Here is a 14,501-nt window from a genome sequence, read left to right as displayed (position 1 = left end):
ATTTGCCTTCAGCCAGTCTTTAATCTTCTTTTGTTGGTGGCAAACCCTTACCATGATCAACTCCCGCCCTGAAACCAATGTCCCCACTGTGGAAGGACGTGTGGATCCAGAATTGGCCTCCACAGTCACTTACGGACTCATTGTTAAAACCGTGTTTATGGAAGACAATCTTACTCAGCTACGAGTGATCACCAAAGAAGAAGACGACGCCACTGCTTTTGTTTTCAATATATATTGCCTTCCACTCCTCCATTGTCTTCCGAGACAGATGGATGCCAACTTACTATGTGCTACTTTATGGAGTCCAAGATCTCTGCCCCGAGAGGCTTACAGATTAAACTACAATGCTGGGTTTGGGGGCAAAAGAAAGGGTGCCCAGTGGAGGCAGAAACAAACACGGTGTAGAATGTGTGGTTCTTGTAGGTTAAGAGAGCAGGTCCCTGCCCTGAGGCGCTTACAGTCTCAAATGAGATATGGGCCAGAGCGGGGGGGTGGGGGGGGACAACAGAGGAAAGAGGGTGACATGGAAACAGAGAAGCAAGCCATGCGCAATTGTTTCGCTTTCAAATGATCAGACTTGTTTACAGGCTGAGTTAGAACGAGGAGGCCAGCGGTGGCGGTTGCCATTTTTGACATACGTGGGGCCCTCTCTTCCAGCCTTCTTTCCAAAATGAAAAAGCCAATTTATGAACCACTGTGTCTCTGGGGACCTCATCCAAGTTGTATAACGTGGGCGCCTGCCAACTGTGTGGTTTCTATGAAAGGTTAATTGCAAAGGATATTTTTATATATATAAAAGGGTAGTGTTTGTTATCAAAAACGGGCCGGGCGATCTGACATAACGCTCTGAGGGCTCTCCTCTTCTGGCAAACACAGAATATAAAAGTCAAACACCAGGAAGATGTGAGGCGTCGCTTGGGGTGGAAGAATAAAGAGCAGCGAGGGAGAGAAAGGTTTTAAGAAAGAGAGGGAAATATATTAAAAATTGCAGCCTCTTTACATAATCCGTGCGATCAACATTTCCTCAAGACTTTCTGAGCCACAGGATTTTCCTTGACTGGATTAGAGGATTTTCTGGGAGAGAGCTCTGCGGCTGTAATTACGTTTGTGCAATCCCAAAACAAAGAGATGGCGTGCCAGTTTCAAAGAGAGTTTGCTGCTGTGCTGAGAAAGATGGTTGCCCCTCAAGCACACGCACTGAAGCAGCCCCTCTGCTCTTCCTACCACGAGAAGAGCTAGTGCAGAAGCCAGAACGCTTCACCCCCATAAGAATTAAGTGCACTGAAGGGTGAAATCTACCCATTTTGTGCTCTTTCTTGCATTCTTTTTCAAGGGGGCTTCACAGAAGAGACTTCAGTGAACTTCAGGGCAAAGTGCTGGTCTTGACCTATGAAGTTTTGCATGGATCTGGACCCCAATTCTGCCCAAACCCCCCAAATGATGCTAAGGGTGGGAGAATTTGTACGTTCCAAAACAACACAAGAACCAAAACACAGCCAGGCTTCAAAATTTGCACATCTCCAAATTTTGCATTGCAGTTCCGCGTCAAAATAGTGAGCACACAAATGCATATTATAGGATAAAGGTGCATTTAAATAAATAGCCCAGGCTATCTGAAAGACCACATTCCCGCATATGAGCCTGCCTAGGTTTGGAGATCTTTAGGAGAAAACCGTTCTCTTGGTCTTGGCACTCTCACAGGCTTGCTTGGTGGGGACGCAGGAGAGGGCCTTCTCAGTGGTGGCTCCTCCCAGACTACTTTGGAACTCCTTTCCTAGGTAAAGCAGACTGGCTCCTTCCTTGGTGTCCCTCTGCCGACAGGTGACGATCGTTTCATTCCAACAGGCTTTTGAGAACTGACTGCATTTGGTGAAAGGGCTAATGCTGCAAAGTTTTTATTGTACAGTCATACCTCGGGTTACAGTTACAGATAGGTAGCCGTGTTGGTCTGCCATAGTCAAAATTAAAAAAAAAAAATTATTTTGTTTTGACTTGGGTTACAAACGCTTCAGGTTGTGTGTTTTCAGGTTGTGCACTGTGCTGAACCTGGAAGTACCAGAACAGGTTACTTCCGGGTTTCAGCGCTTGTGCATGCGCAGAAGCGCTAAATCATGCTTTGCACATAAAATAATAACTTCCCCCCAGCCACTCTGGGAGGCTTCCAACAAAACACTAAAATACAATAACCAATTAAACATTAAAAGCTTCCCTAAACAGGGCTGCCTTCAGATGTCTTCTAAAAGTTTGGTTTGCTCGACCTTTGAGAACACAAGAAGAAGAAGAGGAAGGGGGGGGGAGGAGGAGGAGGAGGAGGAGGAGGAGGAAGAAGAAGAAGAAGAAGAAGAAGAAGAAGAGGAGGAGGAGGAGGAGGAGGAGGAGGAGGAGGAATAATAATTTATTATTTATACCCCGCTCATCTGGCTGGGCTTCCCAGCCACTTTAGGCAGCTTCTAGCAAAATATTAAAATACAGTAATGCATCAAACATTAAAAGCTTCCCTAAACAGGGCTGCCTTCAGATGTCTTCTAAAAGTCTGGTACTTGTTTTTCTCTTTGACATCTGGTGGGAGGGCGTTCCACAGGGCGGGTGCCACTACCGAGAAGGCCCTCTGCTTGGTTCCCTGTAACTTGGCTTCTCGCAATGAGGGAACCACCAGAAGGCCCTCGGCGCTGGACCTCAGTGTCCGGACAGAACGATGGAGGTGGAGACGCTCCTTCAGGTAAACTGGACCGAGGCCATCTAGGGCTTTAAAGATCAGCACCAACACTTTGAATTGTGCTTGGAAACGTACTGAGAGCAGAAACATACATGAGGAGAAGCACTGAATCACGACCCGCACATGCACAGATGTGGCGCTGCGGGTTGCGAACGTGCCTCCAGCACGGATCACATTTGCAACCTGAGCAGCCACTGTCATTATCTGCATGTTTTAATAGAATATATATATATATATATATATTCTCCCACACTTGCAGTTAGGAGTTATGCAAACACCCATCTCTGCTTCTGCATAGGCTTAGAGATGCCTCTTCTCTACACCTTTTTTTTAAAAAAAAAAGATTCAAGCACCTCCATTCAAAAGACCCACAGTGAGTTGCAAAACCCATCTGTACAGATGTCTGCCAACAGTCCCTCAAACCCGACACCCCTGGGTGCTTTGGGGAAAGCAGCCTCTGTCCCTGGTGCCCCCCCCCCAATAAGATGCACACGGATTCCATTTTGTCCGTCCACATTTGCAAGTGTGGTGTGAAGGCTTCACTCATCACAGCCCCCCGGGCAGATACTTCTGAGGCGAGCTTTGCAAAAGCCCCCCGGGTGCATGGAACGGGCATGTGAGCAGCTAACTTTAGACGCTGGGGGTTTAATTAGCAAGAGGCGCGAAGGACTGGCCGTGAGCCCCACCACATTCTCGGGATTGCAGGCCTGGAAACATTAAGAGTGTTTAGATACTCTCCCGCCCTCCGTCCCGTCCCTCCCCATTTTGGAAGCCTGTCATCGCTCGGATGCTTTGAGACAGTTGGAGCAGCTTGTTAACTGCCAGCCTTGTCACTGGGCCAAAGGGACGGGGAAGGTAAACGAAGAACAGAGTGAGGAAATCTAGGCAAAAGCACGGAAGAGGGAGAGGGAGAAGGGAAGAAAATCACACCACTTATGGGTTAAACCACAGAGCCTAGGACTTGCCAATCAGAAGGTCGGCGGTTCGAATCCCCGCAACAGGGTGAGCTCCCGTTGCTCCGTCCCTGCTCCTGCCAACCTAGTAGTTCGAAAGCACATAAAACTGCAAGTAGATAAATAGGTACCACTGCGGCGGGAAGGTAAACGACATTTCTTTGCGCTGCCCTGGTTCGCCAGAAGCGGCATAGTCATGCTGGCCACATGACCCAGAAGCTGCATGCTGGCTCCCTCGGCCAATAAAGCGAGATGAGCGCCACAAACCCAGAGTCGGCCACGACGGGACCTAATGGTCAGGAGCCCCTTTACCTTTACCTTTATGGAAGGGAAAGTCATAAGTGCTCCTTTCAGTTCCTTGGTTGTTTGGGCTGTGAGCAGAGACCTGCAAATTTATCTCTCTCTCTTCTTTCTTTTTATTTATTGCTTTTCCTGGAATCCTAGAATTGTTAAGCTGGAAGTGACCCCCCCCCCTCCAAAGGGTCATCTTGTCCAACTGCAGGCAATGCAGGAATCAATTTATCAATTTTGTATCCCATCTTGTATATTGACTGATCAATTTCAATCCCACATTTTCCTCAAGGAGGTGTACATGGTTCCCCCCCCCCAACACCTCATTTAAGTCATACAACAACCCTGTGAGGTAGGTTAGTCTGAGAGGCAGTGACTGGCCAAAGGTCACCCAGTGAGTATTATGGCTGAGATTCGAACCCAGGTCCTAGTCCAATACTCTAACCAGTACACCACAATTCTTTAAATTTTTAAAATTTGATTTCTTAAAGAAAAACATATTTTGGCAGAACAGGTGAAGGATGTGTGGAAATACCCAAGGGAATTTCCTTACCGAAACCCTTCTCGCTTCCCCAAATATTCGTTGGGTCTCCAAATTCACCTCAAACATTTTTGCTCTGGCAGGAACCGAACAGGAGCCCTTGCACTAAAGCATCGGGTCTGAGGGTTCTCCTTTGTTCCTTCATTACCTTCCTATCCTTTCTTCCACTGGGAAGCTCAAAGTGGGGTGGTGACGAAAGGAAACTGTGGAACTCACATCTGCAGGAGGCACCTAGGTGGCTTAAAAGAAGATGAGGAAAATTCATGGAGGAGGAGATGGAAACTGATGGCTCCTAGCTAGGGTGGCTCTGCTCGGCCTCCGCAGTCAAAGGCAGAAATACTTCTGAATATCAGTTACTGGAAACCACAGGAGGGGAAGAGTCGCTCTTGTGTTCGAATCCTGCTTGTGGGTTCCTGTGAGAACAGGATGAGGGACTAGATGAGTCATTGGCCCTGATCCAAAAGCTCTTCCTTATGTTTGTTTTTTTTATGCACTGTTTTCCCAACATGGACTTTTTATTTGGTTGCTGAATTGCTTCGGAAAATTCAGAAGATTGCAAATTCCGAAGGATAGGAATTCATAGTTTCTCGCAGACGTCTAGTTTGGCCACTGGGACAACAGGATGTTGGACCAGATCGTACCTCCCAACATTTTTGTCCCCAAAACCTGGACATCAGGAAGGGTGCGTCTTCCGGTCTCCCAGGACTGGATTCTGTACTCCGGGATGTCCTGATTAAAACAGGACATTTGCTAGCTATGCTAGATTGATTGATCCAAACAGCTCTTCTTATGTTTTAATATTCTATTCCTTTGCACAGAAGATGGAATTTTGCAGGACCAACTTCCTCATTCCTGCAGGACTAGATGTGTTTGTAAAATAATAATAATAATAATAATAATAATAATAATAATAATTGTGCACTGAGCTCGCTGGTTACCAGAGCCATGATTTGTGACACACAGTGCTGGATTTACGTATAAGCTAAACAAGCTATAGCTGAGGGCCCCACTCTCTTGGGGACCCCAAAAAAATATAAAGGGAAAAAACCTGAATGTACATTTCCAAAATATAAGATAAAAAAAGAAATAAAATAAAACCTTCATACAGCAACAGTGTTTTGTGTTGTGTAGGCTCCTATGATGTAAGTCATGGGCCCCGCCTGCTAGCCTGCTCCCTAAAATATCACTGGTTTGCTCCTTTCTATATATAGGTTTGCCTACATTCTGCATTCTGCATGAGAGCTGGACCATAAAGAAGATTGATCGCCAAATAATTGATGCTTTTGAATTATGGTGCTGGAGGAGTCCCATGGACTGCAACAAGATCAAACCTATCCATTCTGAAGGAAATCAGCCCTGAATGCTCACTGGAAGGACGGATCCTGAAGCTGAGGCTCCAAGACTTTGGCCACCTCATGAGAAGAGAAGACTCCCTGGAAAAGACCCTGATGTTGGGAAAGATGGAGGGCAGAAGGAGAAGGGGACGACAGAGGACAAGATGGTTGGACAGTGTTCTCGAAGCTACCAGCATGAGTTTGACCAAACTGCAGGAGGCAGTGGAAGACAGGAGTGCCTGGCGTGCTCTGGTCCATGGGGTCACGAAGAGTCGGACACAACTAAACGACTAAACAACAACAACATTCTGCATGGACTGGTCTCATGGCCACATGTGCAAATGGCTTTAGATACCTATGAGGTCCATAAATTACCACATAGCGTATATTCAACACACACAAAAACAGTGACAATTTTTTGTTGACAAAGGACAGCTGGACATATAAAGGGCCCCGTTACCTTCAAGAGCTTAGGGCCTCAGCAAACCTAAATCCAGCCCTGGTGACCCACGAGACTCAAGGCAACTAAGTACCAGCTTGCTGGCAGCTGGGGAAATGCCTTAAATAGGTTGGGTCGAACGGGTACAGCGTGGGTGAGAAGGGAAAACAAAACACGGAGAGTTATTCGAATTCCTCTGCTCTCCAGCCTGTGGGCGCCTGGCAAAAAGGCCCACAAAGGGACCCACATGCGGTTTCACGGAGAAATGCTTTGAGGAAGCGCATCTCAGGCCCCTGACATATTGTTAGAGCCAGGCCGAACCCTGCAGCTGTAACAGCTGGCACCGCCCAGGCCCCATTGCCAATGATACAGTGCCCACCTCGTGCCAACGGTGATTCAGGCGGAGGCAATTCCTGTAAGCTGAAGAGGGAAGGGAGTGGCCCTGTCTTTTTTCCTTGAGGGAAGGGCCGGCTGTCTTCGCCGTGGAGGCGGCACAGCAGGTGTGGAGAAGAGGGGCGGACCCCAATTGCGGCAATGTTGCGCCACCCTTGCCAGCTTGAATCCTGCGCCGGCCCCTGCACTCGCGTCCCATTTCCTGGCGCTGCAGGGCTAAGGCGGCTGCCCCAGAATGGCTCTATCCTGCTGCACATTGTGATCCTTTGCAGGAACGTGGCGTGGGCTTGCCCTCATCTCCCTGCAGGATTGCTGCCCGTGGAGTGAGCTAAGTTGCAGGCAAGGGAGCGGGGCAGAGGGTGTGCCTTTTCGTGCATTCGCATAAAAATTGCACGATTGCAACAGGCCTCTTAAAATATGCAGGTATCTGTTCACGGTTGCATCAAGTAAGTCTTTCCTGCTTTCCCCCAACTGCTAGGAAGCTTCCTTGTAAGAAGTGTGCAATAGAAAGCTGTGCGTACTACCCCACTTTTTGCAAATGCAGCAGTTAAACTCTGGGACGCTGTTAAATCCTGGATAAAGTTGGTAGACAAATGTTTGTTGCGTGGCGAGACCTCTCCCCCCCCCCAAGTGAAATGAAGACACTGGACACATTATTTAAGGTTAATGGGCATAAAAAGGCCACAGCTTTATTGATTACAGGAATTGGAAGGTATTGGCCTTAGGCATTGGTTCCTATCGACTACCCGGCATGGGGACCGGGAAGGGTTATCCACAAGCCGTGGGAGTCCTGTTGATGTATGCCAACTAGGATCCCACGGGTGTCACCACTCGGGGGCATGCCGGAGGCCCTTACCTCCCTAGGTTTCGGACAAGGCAACGCCCCCCAGAGTCCTCTACTGGACTACCCTTTTCATTGGGGGAAGGTGATGGCGTTTCCTTCCCCCCCTTCCTTTGCATAACAATTAACCCCTGCCAATGCCTAATTGCCAATACCGAAGAAGTTGTGACGTTTGCTACAAGGTAGGTGAAAAAACCAAAAGGCTGGAAGTGCGCCAAGTTGGAAAAATTCCTACCAGGCCCCTTGCGGCGACCAACCGGAGTCCATAGCAAGGTCAAAGCTAGCTAAGCCTAAAGGGTGGGTGGGATGGGAAAACTGGCCAGCTGGAATGGGGTAAAGAGGGCAGTCCCCGGGCGTGCCGGCCTTAAATGGGCTTGGCCACGCCTCCCCTGCCCGCCGATTGGCGGGCCGCGTCGCAGACACGCCCAGGGATTCCCTCTTCTCACGGGGGCTAAAACCAGCCCCCGCGTGTGTGGGAGAGGTTGGCCCGCAACCCCCCCTCCTCTCGAGCTCGGAAGGGGCTTTTTCTATCCCTCCTAATACTAAGACCTCCAATGAAGGCTGAATGGTGGGAGAGTCAGAACAGAAACCAGGAAGAACTCCATCATGCGGCACATTGTTAAACTATGGAACTCCCTGCCACAGGAGGCAGTGATGACTACCAAAGGAGATAGCTTTAAATGTCGGTTTGACAAATTCATGGAGGAGAGTGCTATTCCATGGCTACTAGCCATAACAGCTGGGTTCACGCTCTCTACACTCGGAAGAAATTAAGAGAAGTATTTTCTGGCAAATAAGAGGCAGGGGGAGAGTTAACTCATTCAGGTCCTGTTTTCGAGGGGGATCTGCTGGCCACTGTGGGAACAGGATGCTGGACTAGAGGGACCATGAGCCTGATCCTGCTGAAGGAGCGTCTCCACCCCCATCGTTCTGCCTGGACACTGAGGTCCAGTTCCGAGGGCCTTCCGGCGGTTCCCTCATTGTGAGAAGCCAAGTTGCAGGGAACCAGGCAGAGGGCCTTCTCGGTGGTGGCACGCGCCCTATGGAACGCCCTCCCACCAGATGTCAAAGAGAAAAACAAGTACCAGACTTTTAGAACACATCTGAAGGCAGCCCTGTTTAGGGAAGCTTTTAATGTTTGATGCATTACTGTATTTTAATATTTTGCTAGAAGCTGCCTAAAGTGGCTGGGAAGCCCAGCCAGATGAGCGGGGTATAAATAATAAATTATTATTCCTCCTCCTCCTCCTCCTCCTCTTCTTCTTCTTCTTCTTCTTCTTCTTCTTCTTCTTCTTCTTCTTCTTCTTCTTCTTCTTCTTCTTCTTCTTCTTCTTCTTCCTCCTCCTCCTCCTCCTCCTCCCCCCCTTCCTCTTCTTCTTCTTGTGTTCTCAAAGGTCGAGCAGCCGGAAAAGTAGTAGCTCTAGTCCTCCAAAAGCCAGCAACAGACACTTGCATTTCTCCTAGTCTGTCTCACACCTCTGAGCTGCCAACCTTGCAGGGTTGGCATCAGTATCTGTGGGCACTGCCAGGGTTCCTGCCCCCCAGTGAGTGACACCTGCCCCAGACTCTCTTTTTAAAAAGTCCTTTCTTAGCTGCGATTCCTGCACTTACTGGGGTTGGACGATGAGTCTTGGGGTCTCTTCCAATTCTAAGATTCTATGGCCTTTTGTAGCAGCCATCTTTATTTTTGAAAAAGCCCTGTATGGATACGAGGGATGGCTGACTTAATCACATTAGGTTTCTTGGCTGGAGAACAGTCCAATATTTGGAGCAGTGCAGCTTCCAAAGGATTGCTGTGTTTCAGTCCTCAAATTGTTTTCAAAAGTACAAATGAGGAAGATTTAACTTTAAATGTGAACTGAATGTAGTTTCCACCCATCTGTGAATTGATTACTTAACTCCCCTCCCCCTTCATCAATAGTTTATCAAGGTTTTCACATTTTATTTAAACACCTAATGATTCCTTTTACTGTTTCCTTGCTTTGCCTTTCCCTCAAACAAAGGCATGGATGCTTCCCCTGACCCAAAATTCTAAATAATTCACCCCACTCTTAATATGGTAACACAGAATATTTATGTCTTTATTGGGACCATTTTTGCGCCGCTCCTCAGCAAATAAAGGCTCCCAGAGCAGCTTACAGACTATGAAAACAAGGGAGTCTCTTCCCACGGACATACAATAGAAAAAAGAAAAACATGGTACACAAAGGAAAAGAGACAAAGAGGGACAAGGAAAATCAAACTCAAGCAGCAATCTCTAAACAGTTGATCTTCTAATGACCAGCTAATAATCTAGATAACACAAACGTAACTGAAATAAAACAATAAGAAGAAAATAACTTCTGGTCCAGGGTTGGGGTACAGATTGAGGCACCAGGGTCACCTAGATTAGGCTATCATGACCTGCCATTTGCTATGGGAAGTGTGTGTGTGTCTCATTCATAGGGTGGGCACCAGGTGGTACTTTGTTGGGGACCCCATCCATCCTGCACCCAGCCCCAATTCCCCAGGCACCTTTAGCCTTCTCTGACCCCACTGCAAAGCCAACTCCATCACCTGGGCAGGTGGGTGTGACCTGTCTTCCAGATGACCTCTCTTATCCCCTAGTCCAGCATCCTGTTCTCACAGTGGCCGACCCAATGTGCCAGTTTGCATTTCCTAGTGCCGAAAGTATTGCCCTGATGTGTAGAGGGGGGAATTGTCATCGCGCCACTCCTTGGTGTGTGGAGTGCCTCAGGGTGCGATTCTCTCCCCGATGCTTTTTAACATCTTTATGCGCCCCCTCGCCCAGCTTGTCCGGAATTTTGGGCTGGGTTGCCATCAGTATGCTGATGACACCCAACTCTATCTGTTGATGGATGGCCATCCTGACTCGGCCCCAGACACACTGGCGAGATGTCTGGAAGCTGTGGCTGGATGGTTACGTGGGAGCCGGTTGAAGTTAAATCCTTCGAAGACAGAGGTCCTCTGGCTGGGGCGGGACGATATGGGATTGAGGGGGCAACTCCCATCTCTTGCGGGGGTGCAATTAGTGCCAGCACCGTCCGTTAAGAGTTTGGGTGTAATCTTCGATACCTCCCTCTCTATGGAGGCGCAGATTACAGCTATAACAAAGGCGGCATTTTTTCATCTCCGCCAAGCTAAGCAGTTGGCCCCTTATCTCTCTCGCCCTGACCTAGCCACTGTGATCCATGCGACGGTCACCTCCAGACTGGATTATTGTAACTCGCTCTACGTGGGGCTGCCCTTGAGACTGACCCAGAAACTCCAGCGGGTGCAGAATGCCGCGGCGAGACTCCTTATGGGGTCTTCGCTGCGAGATCACATTCATCCGGTACTATACCAGCTGCACTGGCTCCCGGTGGAGTACAGGATCAGGTTTAAGGTGCTGGTTTTAACCTTTAAAGCCCTATACGGCCTAGGACCCTTGTACCTACGGGACCGCCTCTCCTGGTATGCCCCACAGAGAAACCTACGGTCTGCAAATAATAACATCCTCAAGGTCCCAGGCCTCAGAGAGGTTAGGCTGGCCTCAACTAGAGCCAGGGCCTTCTCGGCTGCGGCTCCAATCTGGTGGAACGCTCTGTCACAAGAGACTAGGGCCCTGCGGGTCCTGACATCCTTCCGCAGGGCCTGCAAGACAGAGTTGTTCCACCAGGCCTTTGGTCAGGGCGCAGCCTGACTCCCTCCTCTGGCAACCTGCACAGAATCTTGCTTAATCAGTTGCCATTAATTTGATTTTAATTGATTTTTATAATGAAATATTTTTAGAATGTGTGATTATCTGATTGTTTGATTGTTTGATTGTTGTTAGCCGCCCTGAGCCCGGCTTCGGCTGGGGAGGGCGGGATATAAATAAAATATATTATTATTATTATTATTATTACAGTTGGCTTAAATTGGTTCACTTCTCTCTTTCTGTCAAGGTCATGCTGGCTATAATAGTGAGGCCAGAAGGAGCCTGGCTCTCTCTCTTTCTATCTCTTTTATTTCTGGTGTGGTGTTCTATACATAGTATGCTATAGTGTTAAGGTTTAGTCTTATTACGAGTTATTGTAAGTTTGCGTTAAGCCTGCTGCAACTGGATTTCTTATGGACAGGGCCAATCCTGAATGTAATGGATTTGTGACCATTATGTTCATTTGTCTTCAGTAGCAGTAAAGCCAACAAAGGTCCCTACAGTAAAAGCTATGGTTTTCCCAGTCGTGATGTATGGAAGTGAGAGCTGGACCATAAAGAAGGCTGATTGCCTAAGAATTGATGCTTTTGAATTATGGTGCTGGAGGAGACTCTTGAGAGTCCTGTGGACTGCAAGAAGATCAAACTGATCCTTTCTGAAGGAAATCAGCCCTGGATGCTCACTGGAATGACAGATCCTGAAGCTGAGGCTCCAAGACTTTGGCCACCTCAGGAGAAGACTCCCTGGAAAAGACCCTGATGTTGGGAAAGATGGAGGGCACAAGGAGAAGGGGATGACAGAGGACAAGATGGTTGGACAGTGTTCTCAAAGCTACCAGCATGAGTCTGACCAAACTGCGGGAGGCAGTGGAAGACAGGAGGGCCTGGCGTGCTCTGGTCCAGGGGGTCACAAAGAGTCGGACATGACTAAACGACTAAACAACAAAGCAGTAAAGCTCAGCTGGATGAAATACAATGGCCTCTGGTCTATTTGTTGGGAATCCTGCAACATGTTCAAGTTGTTACGCTGCCAACTATACATTGGGATCTACTCTGTATCAATACTGAGTAGAACTTCACTGACAATATGCCCATTAAGGGAAACCCACAAACAAGGACTTGAGCAACTCTTTCCTTCTATGGTTTACAACAACAGTTGTTCAGCCACTCTCACTGAAATAATAGCACTTATATTGCAGCCTAGGGCACAGTCCTATGCAATTCACATTCCGCCCCATGGAATTCAGTGGCTTAGGACTGCAGCCGCAGAGTATTCTAAGGACTCCACGTTGCCTCGTACAACAACCTTGCTGGGTACGCTTGCCTAATCCCCAGGTTGTAGAGGTGGAAACCTGGGACTAGGCGAGGGTGGTTTTGCTTTGGCAACAGGGCCAGATTCACCGAAATGTGCCACGGATTTTCTTTTTTCTTGTCACTGCATTTTAGATACAATGAGCTTAATACGATACGATAATCTTTTTTGTCATTGTCCCATACAGAACGATGAATTTGAAAATCTACACCAGACATTCAGAAACCAACAAGGCTGCTATCCCAGCTATCCCAGCCTGGTTAGCCCCCTAAAAACTCTGATACCCCATAATTAAATACAGTATACTCCCATAGAGACTCCTTACACTGCGTTTAAAACCAAAATCGCATTTGGATAAAAACTGTTTCTCAGGCGAGTAGTCCTAGTCTTTATAACCCTGGACCTTCTTCCAGAAGGCAGAAGTGGAAAGAGATCATTTCCGGGGTGCGCATTATCCTGCGCTATCTCTGCAGCTTTCTTATGGCACCTGGAAGCATAGATTTGATCCAAGGTAGGGAGAGTGCGCCCAATTATTCTCTCCGCAGTCTTTACAACTCTGGACAGCATTGTTTTTCCCCTGACCATGCAGCTCCCAAACCACACACACAGATCATAAGTTAATGCACTCTCAACAGTACAATGGTAAAATGCCATCAGCAGGTCCTTGGAGAGATTGCTTTTCTGGAGGATTCTCTTAATGCTCATAGAATCATAGACTGGAAAGGACCCCGAGTGCCATCTATGCAGGAATCTCAGGTAAGCATCCAGCTCAGGTGTTGAAACACCTGAGTTATCAGGAGAGAAGCTTGCAATGGAAAAAAACCAAGGAGGATCATGTTCAGATGTTCCTCAGATACTACATTCCTGCACTGAAGTGGGCTGACCTAGAAGAACCCTTCCAATTCTGCAATTCTATGAACACTAGTGGAGCTGTTAGCCACAATAACTATACTCTGCCTCAACAGCTGGAGGCAGCGATGCTTCTGAACGCCCGTTGCTGGAAACCACAGGAGAGGAACCAAAATGGTCAAAAGCCTGGAAACGATGCCTTATGAGGAACGGCTAAGGGAGCTGGGCATGTTTAGCCTGGAGAAGAGGAGGTTAAGGGGTGATATGATAGCCATGTTCAAATATATAAAAGGATGTCACATAGAGGAGGGAGAAAGGTTGTTTTCTGCTGCTCCAGAGAAGCGGACACGGAGCAATGGCTCCAAACTACAAGAAAGAAGATTCCACCTAAACATTAGGAAGAACTTCCTGACAGTAAGAGCTGTTCGACAGTGGAATTTGCTGCCAAGGAGTGTGGTGGAGTCTCCTTCTTTGGAGGTCTTTAAGCAGAGGCTTGACAACCATATGTCAGGAGTGCTCTGATGGTGTTTCCTGCTTGGCAGGGGGTTGGACTCGATGGCCCTTGTGGTCTCTTCCAACTCTGTGATTCTATGATTTTATGATTCTATTCTAGGAGAGCGTTGCTCTTGTACTCAGCTCCTGCTTGTGGGTTTTCCCCAGGCATCTGACTGGCACCTGTGAGAACAGGATGCTGGACTAGGTGGGCCATTGTCTTGCAGGCGGCTGTCAGGGTTCTAGAGAACTGTGGCTCCTTTCAACAGGGGAGATCTTTCCAAACCCTGTGGTTAAATCCTGTGTGGCCCTGAACCCTGCAAAAGGAGGTTTTGCCATTCCAGGACGGTAGCTCAGAGCAGCTGCTTTGCATCCAGAAGGTCCCTGGTCCAATCCCCAGGTATCTGAAGAAGTGTGCATGCACACGAAAGCTCATACCAAGAACTAACTTAGTTGGTCTTTAAGGTGCTACTGGAAGGAAATTTTTTTTTTTATTTTGTTCAATCCCCAGGGTAATCCTGGGAAAAGTCTGCAACTTTGGAGAGCTGCTTCCAGCCTGAGATGATGCCCACGATGAGCTACATGGTTGGACTCAGCACACAGTTTCCTACATTATAAGGCCGGGTGGGGATGTTGCACCTCACAGCCCTTTCAGTAACAGC

The 14,501-nt window shown here is 48.1% G+C and overlaps 2 long non-coding RNA genes across 2 annotated transcripts in view; one reads left to right on the top strand and one right to left on the bottom strand.

Annotated features, from left to right (window-relative positions):
* Positions 1-4,857: 4,857 nt before the first annotated feature.
* Positions 4,858-14,483, top strand: LOC307217198. Its single transcript, XR_013839419.1, has 3 exons — positions 4,858-4,880; positions 13,966-14,239; positions 14,351-14,483. It is a non-coding gene; the product is annotated as an uncharacterized lncRNA (long non-coding RNA).
* LOC307217271 overlaps positions 12,593-14,501 on the bottom strand; it is a 42,900-nt gene continuing 40,991 nt past the window's right edge. The window contains exon 2 of the long non-coding RNA XR_013839511.1: positions 12,593-12,824. This is a non-coding gene — a long non-coding RNA (uncharacterized lncRNA). The remainder of the gene's footprint in view (positions 12,825-14,501) is intronic.

This window comes from Podarcis cretensis (genome assembly GCF_951804945.1).
Source record: "Podarcis cretensis genome assembly, chromosome: 5".
Classification (NCBI taxonomy): Eukaryota; Metazoa; Chordata; class Lepidosauria; order Squamata; family Lacertidae; genus Podarcis; species Podarcis cretensis.
Note: the sequence above shows the minus strand (reverse complement) of the source record. Positions and strands in the feature narration are given on the sequence as shown.